Source organism: Nipponia nippon, unplaced genomic scaffold (assembly GCF_047370975.1).
Source record: "Nipponia nippon isolate SJK-2023a ecotype South Korea unplaced genomic scaffold, ASM4737097v1 scaffold_4, whole genome shotgun sequence".
Lineage (NCBI taxonomy): Eukaryota > Metazoa > Chordata > Aves > Pelecaniformes > Threskiornithidae > Nipponia > Nipponia nippon.
This window is the reverse complement of record NW_028262358.1, coordinates 83,449,125-83,469,022: the sequence shown is the minus strand read 5'-3', so window position 1 is coordinate 83,469,022 and position 19,898 is coordinate 83,449,125.

Below are 19,898 nucleotides of genomic sequence, written 5' to 3'. Positions count from 1 at the left end.
TCCAACAGTTTCTCATAGCAGATAAGAAAATAGTCACTTCTTAATGTAGGTGGGATTCCAGGTGAAGAGGTTGGGGTTTTTGTTTGCTTTTTGTTTTCCAAAACTCTTGTGCTATTTCATAATGAATCAAACAAAAGAAGCAATTCCACAATCAAAAATAGTTGCAATACACATAGCTCCAGTGCTCCTGAGATTTAAGGACAGTGGATGATAGGCAGGAAGAAAACACTGTAAAATTAATCCAATGTCACATCTTTGAAAACTCTAACTGCAAAGATTAACTTTTTATTTTTTACTTTTTCAGCCTGCAATGATTTACAAAGCTTCAAATGCCCACAAATCTACTAAGCCAGGCCATTTAAAGAATCTAAATAAGCTTGCACGGTTTTAAGCTTTCTGACTTTGAATATTAGCTTTGAAGTCATGCCAAAATCTGACTGCAGCAGAGCTGCTTTAGAACTGAATTCCTGACACTGGAATTAGTGTTGGGTGTGTGGCATGCCTAATGATAATCTTGACCACGCTTGCTGTAGACAGCCATCACACATGGTGCCTCTGAGTCAATAATTCTCCTAAGATAAGATGTGGAACATCTTGGCTTTTTTCATTTTTACAGACTGGTGTTTTGGACACTGTCCATTCTGCAAAGGCAGCTTGCCTAATGACATATGTCATTTTTCCACAGGACGGAAAAATTGCTTGCGCATTCCTTTAGTTAGTTCCTAGTGAAAATGTATAGCAGAATCTTAAGAAAAACATTAAAAGTTAAAAAGCGTCACATATAGGCTACAACCACAATTAATTATATTCTCAAGGTTCTTACATTTCTAAATTTGTTATAACAACAGTGTTTTATTTACCGAAAAACTTAGTATTTATATCAATACTAACATGGTCACTGTGTAAAAGAAGTAAATTAGCATGCTACTTCATCTATATAACAGCACACACATACCCTGTCATACTTTTTTTTTGTTCTCTGTGCTGCGGTGAAGAGTATGTGCTTCTGTTACTGAAGGTTTTTGAAGTAACATAGTATATCACAGGTAAAAAGAAAATCATACATAAGGAGAGTTTTTTTCTAAAACACATGCACATATGTCGTTGTCTTCCTAACAAAAGACTCCTATCCTGTGCTCAGAAAGGTAAACAGCAGCATTTTCACTGGATTTAGTGGAGCAGAATCGAGCTCTAGGTTCCCAGAAAAGAAATATGTCTTTCACTCAAACATTAGTCAGTATGAAAGAACAGATAATTCATTTGAAATATTGAACTCTTAAAATGCATTCTTCTTCCTGGCTAGATGATTTCATTTAACTTTTATGACATGATTAGTCATCCTATCGTGATGCAGCACAATGTAACTGAGCACATCAGGCATTTCAGATAAGAGTTACCTTGCTGATACAGATGTTGACAATGGTTTCAAAGCACATTCTGTCTTGAATGTAGGAGTAGATTACACAAAAAAGGCAAATATCAAAAAGTGGTATGTGTATTTGATACATTCTGGACCTTATATATGAATTTTTTTGCATCTCAAATGATATTCCAGTCCTACCTTTAGAAAGAATAGAGAGGAAAAAAACCCATAATGTAAACTTTAAACCTGTCATCAAAACTTATGTTTTGAAGACCTTTGGCAAATATATTTCTCAGTTTCTATATTTCTATGAAAATTGCATGTTGGACTTTATTTACCACTGGTTTATACCTTGTGAAGTTATTTCTGCTTTTACAAAGAATGAAAAATATGGCACATAAAAGAAACAAATTTTGTAAAAAAATAGTAATTATCTAGAACTCTATATTTTAACCACAAAAAGCCCTACCAAAAATAGCAAAACAAAATATAAATGTCTATTTAAGGTGAGAAAGCTAAAGACAAATAAATAAAAATTTACTTAATGATCAGAAGCCATGTTAAATTCTGTTCCTTTCACATTAACATACCAATTGCTGGCTAAATTTTATTCTGATATTCTGAAGTAAACCCAGAAGTGCTGTGTTACTACATATTGGAATATTTGATGTGTGAAAAATATCGTGAGAATTCTTAAGATTCTCTTTGAACAATAATTGTCACATTTTTTTGTCATCTATTGAATGTTTGTGAAATGATTTTTTTTTAATATCTGTCACCTCTAAAATATTTTCTTTTTATTTTTTTTAATGGTCTAAAGTTTGCTGGTAGAAGATGTTACATTATTTACTTAAAATATTTAAATTTTTTTACTCATACTTTCATGGATTGATTATGATAGAGGATATACATACATTAGAAGTTTTAAGTTTAGCTCAGAAAAACAGAACAAAAAAAAAACCCAGAAAATCTAGGAAACTAAATATTTTTATGTATGATACTCAACATCTCAAATCTATCCTTCATTTTGCTAAAGTAATTTCATTTGTGTCATGGGTTACATCAGTATTTTTGTGTGAGTGCATGTTTCAAAATGTAAAATAGTCTGCAGTCTATAACAAAAACATGCTTTCAATAATTTCCTGAAAAGAACATAGCAGACGGAAATATAATGGTTGTGAAATGCATATACATTGTCAGTAAAATACGCCAATATTAAAAGTTTTAAATTAAAATATAGCTAGCTATACCATTTGTTCTGGTTTTAGTTCATTTCATAGTCTTCATGGTGTATTGCAGCAAAATGTTTAAGTGTCTTAATTAAGAATTATTTTGTTTTCAGTAGTCCACTTAAGGAAGAAAGGAAGTAGAATTATATTTTCTAAAAAATTTTTTCTATGATTATAAATCTTACCCTTCATGTTTATATTATAACAGACATTGTAGGCATTATTTTGGTTTAGTTTTAATTTGTTTTGTATTCTTCCTTTACATGGCTTTCTACCTGCATGAATAAAGTAGCATTTTCAAACAAGACATTTGTTAATGGAGTCATAGTAGAGTTGTAACTACCATGATGGCCGAAGGATACAGGCAAGACAAATTATGAAGAGAGAGAGACTGTCTCTTAAGCTATGTGTTAAAAATATGTTTTGAACTGATGGATTCATGGGAAGTAAATATAATTTTAGAAAGACATGAATTGTAGCCACTTCTTAAGCATATTAAGTCTCCCTCTTCACTCTCATTCAGTTGTAAATAATTTTTCTTTAAACTATTAGATTGTGGTACAGAGAGAGATTTTAACTTTAGAAAAAATGTATTTATTTAAAGAAATTCATTCTCACAGATTTTTACTAATATACAATTTAAAAATACAGAGCATCTTCTGTCTTTTATTGCTAATTCTGTGGAAGTGTAACACCATTAGTCTCAAAACAATTACTTGTGGGATGAAAATCCTGGCTCTGCTGAAGTCATAACTCCCACTGACTTCACTGCAATCAGGAGATTACCACTGATTTATATCAGTGTGAGATGAAACTCAGGCTTCAGGATATTGTCTGAAATTTGACAAACCAAAACCGAACGGCTTCACTCAGGCCTAGCTACAAACAGATCTGTTCATTCGTCTGAGTCTTATATGGAAATGCCAAATGTCAGCTGCTTCGTACGCTGCCATTTAGAGAGTCTGGCATACCCTATTTCAAAAATTGGCCTTCAGAGTGGAACAAGTGCATTCAGAATGCAGCCAGCTTCTTTCTTCGTGAGAGTAATATAATGAATTCATGTCATCTTCCTACATGCAACCTAAACAAAAGGATGGTTAAATTAGAAGTTACCATAGATAAGAAATCTGCATCCAGTACCTCTGCTTGTGTGAACCAGCACTGTAGAGTTCATCCTCTTCCTCTGGTTGGGGATTTACCACCATGAGATAAGTGGAGAAACAACTTTTTCATTGACTGCAGAAAAAGAGAAATGCTCTATTTGACCTCAAATTTTCTTGACATGACAAGGCAGATTTTTCCATCAGAACACATGCATTTTACAGTGAAATGTGGAACTTCTGAAATTTTTACTAAAGATAATTGTATATCTTAAATTGTGTGTATATACATATGTGTATGCATGCATATATATACACACCACCAAATGCAAGGCAAGTTTGCTAAAAAAGCCAATAGGTAAGGACAAGCTATTTCTTAAGACTTGTTTGGTTTATTTTGTAAAATCCTGGGTCAGATTATTTTTCCTCCGTACATTATTTCAACTTTTGCTTATACCATAGCACTTGTGTTCCTTCCGTTCTAATTGCGTAGAGGGCATGATTTCAGCATTCTAGCTTTAAAGCTTGAAATACTTGCACTTCCCAGGGCCGCAATTTTGCATTTTAGGAAAAAGAAACCAAACTCAAATGAAAAACAATACCGCAATTTATTCTTCTGAAATTATTATTTGGGGTAGAGGAAATCTCTTTACTTTATGTTCATAGTAGGATGGTGTCATGCTTTCTATACACTGCAGCAATATGAATAAAACTCAATGATTTTTCTGAGAAAAGAATAGGCATTTTTGAAAGGGAGTAAGTAAATGTACAGTATGTGTAAATAAAGCCTCTTTATCTTGTCTGAGGGGGTTATACTTTGTTTCAGCGGTCTACATTCTAGTATTCTTTGTAATGAAAATTACTGTACAAATGCTAAATATTTACTTGGTCAATAGTAAACGTACCATGTCAGAAAGAAGCCATGTATCTCAGTAAAAGCACGGATCTTAAAAACAAAGTAAATACTCAAAGTATATGATTTTGGGGCCTGTTTTTTTTTGTTGTTGTTTTGTTTGGGTTTTTTTTAATGGTAACACAGCAATGGGAGCATAATGGAGAATAAGCCCCACATTTTCTCCCTTTTAAACTTCCAGCTAGATAGATTGAATCTCTTGCCTCTTAATACTTTCCACAGGCTTTGAAATGGCTGAAAGTAAATCAGACATCAAGTACTAACCTTTACCTTCCCAGAGATACAGACCTATGAAAAATTCAGTTTTGTTTGGGACCCAAGAGCCAAGCGTACTAGAAATTACTCCCATCCCTGTGTTATTAGTAAAAGCCATGGCTGTGCAGACACACAAAAGATTTCTATCAAAGCCAACAAAAAGTAGCTAATCTGCTTTCAAGTTTTGAACTAAATCCCCCTGAGATCCTGTAGCTCTAGAAAGGGTTGTTGGTTTGGGTGGGGTTTTTTTGTTTTAAGTATGTTTAAAACTAGAAAAAATATATATATCATAGACCACAAAGTGTGGAGCACTTTTCAGTTCTCTTTTAAAGTGCCTGTATAATTGATTTTTTTGTTGTTGTTGCAAATGGAGATTTCTCTCTTGACAACAGCTGCTGTGTTTTTTGTAGAGTCTGGTAAGCATCAGCGCTCCAAATGAGCCTGAGTCTCAGGAGGAGGAAGCAGGGAATCAGAAAGAGCATTGTGCCTCTTTTGTCACTATACTGTTAGCAGCCTTGAGTTAATGTATGCGTGCCTCTCAGGCAAAAAAAGCTTGACGACTTGTCCTTGTTTGAAACAATAATACACCACTGGCTCAATTTTGTAAAAATCAGTCTGCTCAGCTATGGAAACAGACATGTTTTTTCTGTTGTGTGATATATGCAATGAGTTATCACCATACGCCCAGTACTTGGATGATGGGATTTTAAATGTCAGGAAATAAATGAAAATATCAACAGTTTGGCAACAGGATGATTCTGTTTAATGTGAACCTGACTTTCTGAGAGTCTTTTTGTGAGTTTCTCTCTAAAACTTAATCAGTGAAGATTAATTTTAAATTGAAAAATGACAGTAGATTTGAGTTTGCCTGTGTGCGGTGTATTTCATTGAGGAAGACTCAGAAAATTGTGAGTGTCTTGTTATGGATACAGTGAGAGGGATACTCAAGGCAAGATTAAATCGGTTTCACACTTTAATTTGTATGATTAATGGGAAATATGAGTTTTCAGAGTTTTTTCAATTTGTAGATATTTAGTAATATTTAAGGAGATATTTTATAAAACTTTCTTATTGAAATGTCCTGTTTTCCCTGTTTTGTTTGTTCCCCCCCCAACATTCACACATACATACGCCCTTACTCATTCACTCTTAAAAAAACCAAAATAAATACTCTCTTCTCCCCTTTCATAGTTGAATTGATCGTATCCCAGAGTTTCTGCTGAAATTCAGCTGCTCCTTATTTGCAGTACCTTCTCCTGATGCCCTAACTTAAGGCAGCATGTCTGTGAAAAGTAATTTATTTATTTTTTAATAAAAATATACATGTAGGTAATACCCCTGTTTTCTGTGTGAAATCTTAGAAAAGTTAATCATGAGAGTTTGTAAGGGTTTATGATGTCACTGGTAGAGAAAGGAATAAAAAAAGGGTAATAAAGACATTTATGAATGAGTGTTTAACAGGGCTTTAGAGAAAGTAGAAGGTGGGAGTAATTTGGGTAAGATATAGTGTGACAGGTGCACTCGACCCCTTGAACAGACTGTCAGTGGCTTGGTGCAGGCTCTGAAAGAGATAAAGGCCTGAGCTGCAGACAGGCCATGAATTCCTCTATTTTTAACCTGTTTTCTGCAAACCCACAAAGAAACAGAGTGATTTCTTTATCAAGAAAACAACAAAAGAAGCTGTAGGTACAAGGAATCTCCTGCATACTTTTTCTTTCTCTCCTATTTTGATTAAAAGTCAAGTACTTTATTGTATAAATATGACAGCATAAGGGAGCGCTTTTTTTGGAGGTCCCCCTGCTAAGCAGTGAGGTTGCATGGCAGTGATCTCCCCCCTGCCACCCCGGGACACCTCTCCAGGTTGCTTCTCGAGACAGAGAGACCTTTTTCTGACAACAGGCCCTTGGTAAGTGACCAATATCGTGCATAACATTTTTGTTGGTAACTTTGACTGCATGATGAATTGATGCTAATGAAACATACAAGCTTTCCATATATAATCCTTTAGATATAAACCATTGAGCAAGTCTGAGACTAGGATTGGATCCAGCCGCACGTAGACTGCTCTCTGAGGAAGGAGTTTAGAAAGCAAGGGGGTCCGTTCTGAACCTTGTGACTCAACAGGAGGGTATTCCTTACTCCCTGTATTTCTTCCCTTAGACATAAACCGTTGTCCAAGACTGAGACTAGGATTGGATCCAGCCACACATAGACTCGTCTTTGAGGAAGGAGTTTAGAAAACAAGGGGGTCCTTTCTGAACCTCGTGACTCAACAGGAAGGTCCTCCTTACTTCATCTTCAGTCTGTAAATCATTCTAACTTGAGTGTAACTCAATCTCCCTTTGTATGATTTTTCTATGCGGTAATTAATAGAGTGAACCTTGCCATCGAACTTTGTTAAGTCGCACTTTCACAACATCATATTAAAACCACTTTTGCTAATACCTCTGCCAGTGATTCCTTAAGTGTTATAAATCACCCCTCGCCCATTTGTGACATAGAGCCATGAAGTGAGGTGAATGGCAATACAAGGTCTTGCATATGGAAAGGTATTCCCCTATAGGAAGACCTTTGCTTCTGCTTTTGTTTCCATTATAGTCAATGGGAAAATTTGAAAATATTTGTCACCTGCATTGGAAATAGGAAAAGGCCTATGAACACCTTTCCATGTATGGAAATGAAAAAAATGACATTGCTAAGTCTTCCACTCACCTAATGAGTTATTTGTTTGCCTCAGTGTTTTTTGAGGGAATTACAGTATAGCAGTCCTCACTCTGCATGTATGTGCACGTACATATACATGTCTGTGAATAAATGCATTCAAATATACACATACCAGCAGCAGTACAAGCCAGCAGTGCTGAAACTGAATGCAACCCAGACGTTCCTGCATTAATTGTTTATTCTGAGTTTGAAGCAAATCTATTGTAATATTCCTTCAGCCATCAGCATTCTTACTCCATTGTAATACAGAGCAGTGAAGGTCAGTGTTGACAGATTCTTAGTGTGTTTTGAAAAAGATTAATGCTTAGCAATGAACTCCATATGAAAGATTTCCTTTCAAACAACATCTTAGGTTCACTGATTCAGCGTAAAACATAAGCTTGTATCATAAAGGTCACAGTTAACACTGTACTTGGCTGCAGGGTCCCTGGTTTAATATAAGCTGAATTAGATCCCATTTTTTTCTCCTTTACAGAAATTTGAGACTAGCCACCACTGAAGCAAGAAGGTTTTTCACCTGTTACTTAGACATTGACAAGGATTAGACTCCTGAAGGGCTCCTACACATTGGCCACCCAACTGATAAGGAATTGTTTTATTTTATCTGTCAAATATGTTAAAAAGTGTGATGTAGCTAGAGTTCAACAAGCACTAAGTGTTTGGCTCCAAGGTAATGGGGGGCACCTCTGTCCATCTGGAGTAAAGAGGCCCAAACCCACTCCTGGGGTTAGGCTCTACAGGCAGTTCAGTTCAAACTGGAGAAGAAAGAGGGGTTCTTCTCAAACAAAGCTTTCTGGTTCAAGATCTCTCTTCTATTCTGCAAAGGATTGAAGTCCAAATCCCTCTGCTGACAGGCTGGAGTTGAGTCCCAGTGTGAGTTTCATCTTGTCTAATTAGATATTTAAAAGTGAGACATTCAAATCTGAACTGATCTATCTAGCTTCCCTTTGTAGTTAGTAGTAAGAGGATGGGGGCTTCTGCTGATTATCCCAGACAGCTATTCCAGCAGGTATCTCTGGATGTGTCTGTTTCTCTATGAATTATAAAGTCAGCCTAGGGTGACTACTTCAGTCTTATAAATGAAGCTTTTAGTTGCTTGAGTTAGGACAGATGAATCCCTATCCAGGTCTCTAACCTTAATGATAAAGTACTCTAATAGAGTGAGTCTTGGTTAAAGCTGTTTCACTTGGAATTAAAAAAATTTGCAATATTCACTTGGGGTAAAAACAAAAAGGCAAGATTTCCTTACCAGCTGATTAAGTCACAGAAAGCTGGAGTGTCAGCCCAGTACATGGTCTAATGAATATGTGTATCAGGAAGAATAACATAAGGAAGAGACAGTGACAAAGGCTCACTTCACAATACCTAAGAGCCCAGCATGCTTAAGGTTGCGGGTGCCCACAAATCAAATACAGTAAAGAAAGGATGATGTTCTGACCATTAAACATAGTTGTAAAGGGTACTTCTTCTCCTCATTATGCATAGATTGACTAGGCCCTAGAGGTGCGAGTGGTAGCAAAATCCTTATTTTTTTCCAGCCCCTGTTGATGTTAAGATTTGAGTCAGACATCAGCTGCCACTGCACTGTCACGAATTTAAAGCTTCTGCCAATGTTCAGGGCAGAAATTAAAGTGTTTATCATTGAGAGATTTATGCTACTAGGAGATTTAGGAGCTACAGGGTTTATGTTGTGCTTTTGAAAATCTGGCACTGAAAGGGGAGTTTATGATAAAACAGATAGATACCAAGAGCTCCAAGGACCACCCAGACTTGTGGCATTTCAGCAAAATACTCTGTTGTACAAGAACTGCTACCATAGGTTTAGCCCAATGAGAAGGACATGACTAGGGTTTTTTTTTCCCTTTAGTCTTTCATGTTCGATATGCAGAACTCCCCCAAAGGGTGAAAATGCTGTGTCAATTCTTAAAACAAACCTAAATAATTATTTCTTACAGTCACTGAGCAAACATTTTGTTCTTCTCCAGCTTTTGCACTGCAGTTGGTGCTGTGAGGTCTAAGAATCATATTGCCTAACTGTGGTCCCCAAGCATCAAGGGCCTAGTCACAGCTTTTCAAACAGACATGCTCTGTAGTCAATGGAGAGAGAGGAGGTCCTGCAGAGAGTGATTCATCTAGCTAGCAAACTATTTCAACTCCAGATAGGTGTCTAACTGAGGTGGACAAATCATCCTCTGGAGAGGCTTATCTATTTCCACTAAACCACAGAGGCCGCCTAGGTGACGAGCTGAGCTTACATCGCTACACCTTCCAGTGGCTTAAGGGTAGATGAGATGAAACCCACTTGGTCCGTCCAGCATCCATGCAGGCTCTCGGCAAAGACAGGTCTTCACATTGACTCCGTGTTTTGTTGATGCTGTTTGGGTCAATGTTTTGTTTGGTTTTGGGAGGAAGATGGGGAATAGGATTACAGTAGTTGAGTGTTTTTTCGTAGAAAATGTAAGTAAATAACTGTTTTGATAACTTTTTGTCCCTCCATTCAATATGTTTTATGCAAAAGAATTATTTTGATTTACTGGCAGTAGATAAATGCTTAACTGTATCTTCTAATATTAGATATGGTAACCTTCTCATCTTTCACCATGTATTTCCTCTGCTTTGTAGAGGCTACATCTAGACTACAGAGTGCTTGACTGCTTCCACAGTTCTATAAAGTCAAAAAGTAGATAATCTACTGAGACAATCACCTTCCTAGAGAAACCATAAAAAATCCAAGAGGCAGATACTATGCTAACAAATTCATAATAAAAATGGATTAATGTTAAAACACAGACTTTGCATGCATATGTCCACAATAATGAGAGCTGAAAAAAATGAAATTATGAATCTATGTCTAAACAGCTTTTCCACTTACTGTTGCAGAAAACATAAATTATACACTTTGTAACCATCTGTAATGTCAGTATCAGCAGCTGCTCCCAATTTACTGTATAGTGCTATTGTACATATTATTTGTTTTAGAAATTACTTGCAGTTTCTAGAACTACATCTTGACTGATTTTTTTTTCTTTTAATGCACTCCAAAAATTTAAAAAGCTATATCTAGTTAGCAGGAATGACTTTACACTAACAGCATTTTTGTAGTAGTGATTTCCTTTTTGCCATCTTCCACCAATATTTATTTAATATATTAAGTACATAAAAGTGATGTTTGAGTATGTGTATGTGTGCAAATTTACATGCTGGCATATGCTGACACAGTTTACTTTACAGATATTTGTGGAAACTGGTTGCTAATCACTTCTGTTAGTCTGACTTCACATCATTTAGATATCTTATCCTCTTAGGATAATTTTCTAACTATGGAAAAGAGCGCTGAAAAGAATGCTGAAGAGGGCGGATGTAAAACCTGTTTAGAAGATAATACTTCAGGGAAAGTTGAGGAGGAAGGAAGAAAAATTTACATTGCAAAAAAAGTTCCAGTGATTTCAGTTGTAAACTTCCTCAAATTTGAAAGAGAGAGAATTTTTAGGTTTCTTTTATGTATCAGTCATATTCTCACACAGGGCTTCATGGGGATGGGCTAAGCTAGTACAGAGGTTAGAAATTGTTCTGCCCTGTTTCCTGGCTGTCATGAGCAAGGAAAACAAGCTTGTATTAAGCAAAAAGTCTAAGACATTTCTTACTGGAACGGTACATTACTGATATAGTGTGTGATGGATAATGAAAGACAATCTTGACTTTGAAATTTAGCAATTTTATTCCATTCTTGATCAAGGACTGTAGCATTAGGCTCTTGTTGTCTGACACAAAAATAACTGATGGACTGGATAAATATTCAGTTGTTTTCCTGGAACATAGCAAGAATGTTCATCAGAAACGTATTTCTGTATGGTGTCAGCCTTATACCTTTGTGGCTTTGTGGCTCATAGTTGCTCCAGGCTGTTAAATATCAGACCTTCACATTCTTTCATTTTGTAGTCAGCAAGAAATGTTTTGGAAAAAGATGTTGTAATAGATGAGAGAGCCTCAGAAGGTCTGTTTCACTAAACTTTTAGAAAGTTCACAATTTAAATCACCTGAACCTTTATGCAATATAATAATTTCTTCCTTTCTGCTTTACTTTCAGAAGGTAAGTTCTGGAAATTTGATCATCTGTTTTCTTATACAGTGTTCTCCCCCACCTCCCTTCTCTCTCTTTTGTCCTCACTCTCTTTTTTTTTTAATTCTTTCTTTCCTTCCCATCTTTACTATCAGATTTTATTTTTGTGTTGCCCTTTTTCTCACATTCCACACTCAAGTTTTACATTGTATCTGTGGGTAGATTTGGGGCTTGGGCTTAGTATAAGGGACTACTTTTAAGTTATTATCAACTAACTAATACAATCTTTCATCAATGATCTCCCAGACCTTCATAGAAATGAAGTACTTGGTGAGTCAATACTTGAAATCACCATTCTGAAAAGGCTGTGAGGGTGTTATTTGTTAACTTATTTATTTTCTTTTCTAATGATCAAAGCTTTCTGAGTAAAAAAGATTCAGTGACTTTCAGCTGTACTCTGAAATTTCTTTGGCAGTTTTGGAAGTATTCTTTCTTGTCTCCAGGATTTCCAAGGCAATAGATTTCACAAAGAGTAAATGTGTTACAGAATATTAAACCAATGCAGAAATAAGTGATAATTGTTGCTCTTAAAACAAAATACAAATATAACAGCAGCAATTTTAGGGGAAAAAAAAAAAAAAAAAAAAGAAGAAGAAGAAAAAGCTTAATTTTACCCTGAAGACAACTGGCATTTGCACTTCCTTTTGCCCTTCCTGGAATTCCAGTAATTTAAGCTATCATTAGTTTTCAGGAGAAATCAAAGTGATTCTAACTGCCACTCCTGTACATCCCCTCTGTTTCAGGCATTATCCACAACAGCAAGAAAGAAAGAAAGAAAAACAGAAAAAAAGAAAGAAAGAATAAAACCTGAAAGAAGTATTTAGTTGGCAATTTTGTAGGTAATTTATATGGCCAAAAATAGTATTTCTTTGTTCTGATAGGATGAAAGGGTATTCTAAAGGTGACAAAAAAACCCACAGCCATAAAAATTATTTTCTACTGGGGTTAAATATGCAAAGAAAAACTGAAATAGCAGAAATATTGAAATATCACCAGAGGAAAATAAAATAAGGTCAAATGAAATAGGAAGTTCCTTTTTATAGTTATGAATATGTACATGAATATGTACATACATCAGAAAAATGTAAGTATCTGGGACTAGGCTGCAGAGACTCTGTAGTTCTTGCTGTTCCTCCTCTGCCCCAGCCTCTCCATGACCTTCAGCAAGCCCTTCATGCTCCCTATCAGCAAAACAGAGACAATGATATTTACAGAAGAAATCAGCAGCTACAGCACTTCAGCTGCCGATCTCACCCTAACAAGGATTCCCAGGCTGCTAGTGATTATAACAGTGGGAACATATTTCTGGTAATGACACCACTATGGTGAAAAATTAAGCTCATCTCCTGTCCTTAAAGTTCCTGTACATGTCCCTTTTTGCAAGAGGTGTTAACAGCAAAGTCCTGTTATGTTCTGTCTCAGTTCTGTCTGTTTATTGCTCTCCAAAATCCACTTGCAGCTGGATGTAGACTTTATTTCCTGTCTAAGACCCCTGCGTGGGGGCAGAGTGTGATACTGAGCTGTCAGCATGTTCCTTTCGCGGGAGTGTGGCATCCGGATGGGGTCTTGGCAGTTCTCATCGCGGGGCGTGTGTGTGTGGGGGGGTCTGCACAAGTGTGCATGCACATGTGCAATTTGATTCCTCGCTCCTTTACAGCTTATGCAGTAACTTCCTTTTGTGTAAAGCAAAAGCAGAGTGGGGAAAATATTGCTGTGGCAATATTCTTTATATAGGTGGAAACGACCCTATGTGAGGCAAGGCAAAGGCAAAGTCAGGCTAGATAGTAGGAAGTGTTTCATGCAGCCAGCCACTGTCTAAAGCAGGTACAAGAATAGCGTGCTTCACTTAGGTGTTGTGGTTTTGCTTTCTGTATGCCGGTTTCTTGAGCCTTTTCATTGCTCCAAGCCTGCTGACTGCAAAACACTGCTGCCATTTTGTGTTCTGGCTGGTACCAGAAAGAAGACATTCCAGGCTATCTGGAAGAGACTTAACTGTTGTTTTTCTTTGTAGGTTTTATTAAAGCTAATCTAAAGCAAAAATTAGAGAGGCATGTGTATGTGGATGATATCTATTACTTCATTTTACATTCCATAAAATGTAAAAATGTACTAAAGAAACTAAAAACTTTATAAAGGACAACAATGAAAAGTGTTAGCCTTTTAAATGTCTAATTTACTAGCTGCTGCTCCACGATCTTTTACATCACCCTTTGAAGTACTGTCTCCTACAAATGCTGCAAAGAATCAAGGAAGGAGTAAAACAAATGAGAAACACATATAATTTTGAAAATTAATCATGAAGAAAATGCCAGTATTCTTGATGACTGAGGTAATTAACAGGGGATGAAACAAAAAATGACAAGATGGAAAAAGCTGTATCAGAGACTTAGTGTCACAGTATATTGCTTAGCTAAGCAAAACCACTTTTCAATGACACAGTAAACATTAGCAGGCTTTTTTTTTATATATATTTCTGAAGCACAAAAATGTTCTCAGTAATTAATATCATAGATGCTATTTGCTTCAGTCTTCAAATACTCTTTTCTAAAAGTAAGTTTTTCAGGCAACTGAAAGCATTGAGTACTCTGATACAGTGCAAAATCATGTTAATTTGTAAGAAAAATAACTAAATAAATAGGAGTACTGTAACGCTGAGTTGCCACAGGTTCCACTGCTGCTTTACAATGGCTTCATTGAACTGAACTTGAACTAGTAACTTTTAGTAGAGAATGCTTACGAGTTAAAAATTAAATATATTCATCTTTTATTTAAATTTTCTGTAATTGATTTTTTTGCCAAAAGTACTTCTTCAGCATTTTCACTCTGCATCTAAAAAATTATTCTGGAAAAGCCTCCATCTTTATCCTCCTCTTCAGTCCCATTTAGCCACCAGTTACATCCTTAAAATCCATTCTCTGCTGCCTAACTCCATAGGTCCCTGCACACACAAAGGTGCTGAAGCTGGATCCTGCCAGGAATTAATTAGTTGCTTGAAGTTCTTGTTCAAGTTAAAATTCCTGAGTTTCAAACTCTGCCAGGAGAAAACCTTTCTTATTACAAGACCATGAGCCGTTAGCTTCAGAGTATGCCCAGAAAAAAAAAACCCTGACAGATTACATAGCAGGACAGACCTGGATGTATACATTGTGTGAGTCGTTACCAGACAATGCAGCATATTTCTCTCTCTCCTCCAATAACTAAAATTTATTTATTTAGCTCCTAAAGAAGATTTAGCAAGGCAGATTTGTACCAGAGTAGCCAACAGACCATGGTGTGGATGGTCAAATATAAAATACTCAGGATCAAAAAATTCCTCCTTTAGGGATGGAATAGGGATGTTCTTGAAAGATGTAGAAAATTAATTTATATCTCTTTTCTGCATTCAACACCACATAGGGGATTTAAGTTTTTTACAGTACTGGTGGGTAACCTACCAAGCTACTAACTATTCACACTCTCTTCAGATTTTTGTTTATTTTCTGCTTTTGTCTTTTCTCAAAGGAGACAGAGTAAAAGGCATGCCTTGTCTTAACATGGAACTTTGAACAGCAGCTTAATTCCAGATTAATGTTCACAGTTCAAGAACACAAGAGAAGGAAGTTATGTATAATTCCAGAGATGCTTACTCATCTCTGGCTACTTTTGCCAGGTAACTCCCAGCCCTTCCTCTGCACATCAATCATAATTAACTAAAATAGTGCCTTCCTTAGTTAGTTTCTAAAAATTTCTTCCTCAGACATCTAAATCCAATCGACTAATCTAGAGTTAACTGAAGATTAGGCATGAATTATTGCAGTCACTAAATATGTTTGATGATCTGACTCTTAAACCACAAGCTCAAAAGACCCCAAACCCTCCACAAAGACTCTCACCTAAACACAAGAAAACAGCGAAGAAGGACACCCTAAGGGACTCACCTAAGGAGGATTCACTATGCAATGTCAACACCTCTGGATGTTTTATTTATGCAGTGCTGAGGGAAATTCATCCTCACTCCAAATCATGCAGCTGGGCTAATGAACATGGAGGCATCAACTATTTGCTTGGCCTTGTTTTTAACAGCACTGTAGTTAAAAGTATTTTCAGTCTAGTGGAATCTTGAGTAAATGCACTAGAAGAAGACCTCATTCTTTATCCCTTACAAATATGTAATGGCAGGGCAGGACAACATGCTGCTTTGCTTCTGTTCAGAAAGGAGTTCATGCTAGAAGGATATGTGATACAGTTTGACAGATAAGTACATCACTGTTTAAAAAGTCTATTTTTTCTTTGCTGTAAAAGGCTCAAAGGGGTGGATACCCAGCCTCTTCAACAATAACACTCTAGTTGTGAGGCTCCTTGCAAGGCATGTGGAGTCCTGATTTCATTGCACTGCATGAGTTCAGTGTTCAGTGGGAACAATATTAAACCAATTCTGCTTTTGAAAATCCAACATATTTAGTACATGCCAAACCAAGATTAATATTTTCAAATATGTTTTATTTGCATTAAGAAAAGACGTTTTAAGACAGGGCAAAGTCAACTTGCTTTTCAAAGAGTTATTCAAATATGTAACAGAAAACAAAAAGAAAACAGAAATTTATAATTTATAAAACACAAGCCATACTACAATGTCTATAGTATGAAAAGAACATTTGCATATTTCTTCAGTGCACTGTGCAAGAGAGATTTACTAGGAGATGTAAGGAAATGTACTACATGATACTGAAATTAACTTTTCCCCCTAATGGCTGGGTCTCATAGAAATGTACCAGCTGCTGAGGTTGGCAGACTTTTTAAATTCCATGCTTGAAATTCAGAAATAATTTGGTTTTGGGAATAATCGAGAGTATGACAGTTTGTCTACAAATATGTCACTATCTGTTTACTTCACCATGTGTCAATTGGATTAGTTCCTTATTCAGGGAGAAGAAGCTGAATCAGCCATTGCAGATTCCCTGCTGCCTGGTCTGCATCTGCAGCCTGGAAAGGACCCCTTGTGCTACCAAGGAAAGCAGGGAGTGAAAACCCAAATACCATGCCCTTGACTTGGTTAAGGAAAAAACAGGTTAGTAATAAATTAAAGGGGCTTCTGTGGAGACAGCCATTAGCTGTATGCATCGTTACCCATTTTCTGCACAATAGTTTGTGTAGGTGTCAGAGGAAGCTCAATAGTTCACCAATTACTGGAAAATTCTCGGAGTCAAATGGTTGGCTGAATGATGGCTGGATGTTTTTTAAGTCTGCTTTTCCCCTCTGCAAACAGCTGATGCCTGCATTAAGCTAAGATCAAATGAAAAATGTATTCAGCATTTCAGAGATACCCAGAAGCAAAATAACAGTATCAGGAGCTAAGCTTTCTTATGCTTCCTTTGTATATGTCAACTTATATTATCCTGTGCAATGTATCATGCTTCCCAGTATACTTAATATTATAATGAAAGAGGACCATTAATATGGAAAGTCATGAGACTATTTCTTTCATATGCAAAATAAACTGCATGCAACCACACCTCTGACCTGGACTTTTGAACCTGGAAGCTGTAAAATTTGCTATTTTATACAGTCCTGAGAATTTTGGTAGGGCGTACTGCTGTTTTTTTTTCCTGACAAATGAAAAATATCCCTGTTCATAGTCTGAAACAGCCGCACGAAAGCTGTGATAACTGAATCACTGAGGGTATATACGCCCCCCTCCTAAAATGTTTGTTCTTATTTCTTTTAGTATGAAGGTGCAGTACAGAAGTGGCAAACTCAAAAGAAATATTCTCCAATATCCTAGGAGTAATAAATCTTACTGAGACAAAAAAAACCCTTTCTCTCTCTCTAACTCTTCCTTTATCTCTCTCTCTCTAAGGTACAAATGCTTTTATTTCTCTAGCTGTGACTTCTGTTTTGTCTCTTTTGTATTGGTATCTCCATTTTATTGTGGGTTTGTTTGTTTGTTTAAATTTATATACACAATATAACCAAGATGACAAAAATAAAAAGGAAGGGGAGACAATTAAGCACTGAGCACATCATGCAGATTCTGGGTAGTGCTACCAGCTCCAAGGGGCTAATTCTTCTTCCTTAGAACCCAGTTGGTGTTATTAGAGATTTCCATGACATCAGAATGGGCTTTAATTTTTCTGTTGTGTTTTGTTTTGGGGTTTGGGGTTTTGGTTTGGTTTGGGGTTTTTTTGTTATTCTTTACACTTTGAATAAACTACTCAGTTTACATTCAGGGGAAGAGCAGTTCCACTTTTTATCCCAGATATTTCACCTGACCCATGTGGAACAGGCAGGATGAGGCCACCTTCTTCTCAGCTGCTTTGTGACAGCCTTTTTAGCAAAACATATTTCACCCTAGCATAGACTACAAACATTTTAAAGAAAAATCCAAAGCAGTTATGAAATCCAGTCCATAGGTCAAGGCAGTATAAGGTATACATGTGCTAGGATGTGACAAAATCTTTTTGACAAGCAGATAAAAAAGACCAACTAGCAAAGTCTCCTATGAAAGAAAGAGAAGAGAAGAGAAGAGAAGAGAAGAGAAGAGAAGAGAAGAGAAGAGAAGAGAAGAGAAGAGAAGAGAAGAGAAGAGAAGAGAAGAGAAGAGAAGAGAGGAGAAGAGAGAAGAGAGGAGAAGAGAGGAGAAGAGAGGAGAAGAGAGGAGAAGAGGAGAGGAGAGGAGAGGAGAGGAGAGGAGAGGAGAGGAGAGGAGAGGAGAGGAGAGGAGAGGAGAGGAGAGGAGAGGAGAGGAGAGGAGAGGAGAGGAGAGGAGAGAAAAATGAAAGGAAAAAGATTCCAGAAGGACCCACAGACCACTTCCATCAGATCACTCAGAAGAAGAGGCACCCTGCATATAAATCTCCACCACTTAGAAAGCAGCTGAAGACTTCAGTTTTCAGTCTAGGCCCTGGACTTACTGTCTCCTACCTAGAAATTCATCAGAGTCTGGAATGTCAGACCTGAGTATAGATGAGCTTCTTTTTTCCAGCTATGAAAAGATTTGGCTCTTCTGGGTATAAAGTTCTGCCCCCCCCCCCCATGAGACAAGGGAGTTATACAGCCCAAAAGAAATACAGGACACTATATTCAAGGCTAAATTGAATTAAGTATATTACCAAACCCAGGCAAAGTATGTTGTATTGATGATGATTTTAACAGCTTACAAATATGTACTCAAAGAAGAGGACCTTCACTGGCTGTCTTAATATTTCCAGTATACGTGGTATCTTATATTAAGCCTAATGGTTTGCCACATAATTGCATCATTAGTAAACCAGTGTTTATATTCAGTTTCAACTTTCTATTGGCTTAGAGAAAGGATTTCAAATTTGCATTTAAATGAAATTGAGCAAAGAGTGATAAAGGCTTCAATTAAAAGGCCACCTGTTTTTGTTAATTCATTTTTAATAGGAACAGTAAATATTTTCAGTTGATGCACTTTCTGCTGCAAGATTGGTACATTCTTCTTTTCTTAATCTCCAGTGTCAGACACCCCCTCATTAGAGGAGTCTATCATTTTCTCTGTCTAAAGGAACCTGTCCCAAGCTTTATGAATCTGTTGGTACAAGACAAAAAAGTAAAGTAAACCAAATAGCTATTTAGAAAATGTAAGCATAAAAAACTAACGTGATCAAAGTAGATTCTGCAAATAAATTATTTTTAAAAATCTGTAAGTTCGGGGCGGGGGGGGAGTTGTTTCCTCAAAAAACCCCCCACACTCTTTCTTCATTTACACTCTTCTTGGAGCTTACTGACCTCACTTAGGCATGGTGATATGAAACAAAAGTAATCTTCCATGTCACAATTACGAAATGCAATTAAAACTTAAGGATTACAAATATGTAAAACGCAAATCATGACAAGCAGTTTTCATGGAGTATAAACCCAACTGGTGTTCATGGAGTATGAGTTTCAACTAGCATCTGGAAACATTATGTCTTCCTATAAAATTTCCTCCTTTGATGCTAAATCATTCACTTTTTAGTCTTGCTTTAAAGGTTTACAGCTCTAGTTTTGTCCAGTTGCCATTAGTAACATAGTAGCTCATCTTGTTTTTCTAATACTTTTGAAATAATTTGTAGCCATAATTGCTTCTCTGTTTTTCATTTACTGTAACCATAACCACTAATTTGCTAACAACCATTACACTTCCGTGAGCTTAGAAGCTAGCAGAAGCAGCTTAGAAATCCAAGTAATTTCTTGAAGAACAATTTTCACTGGA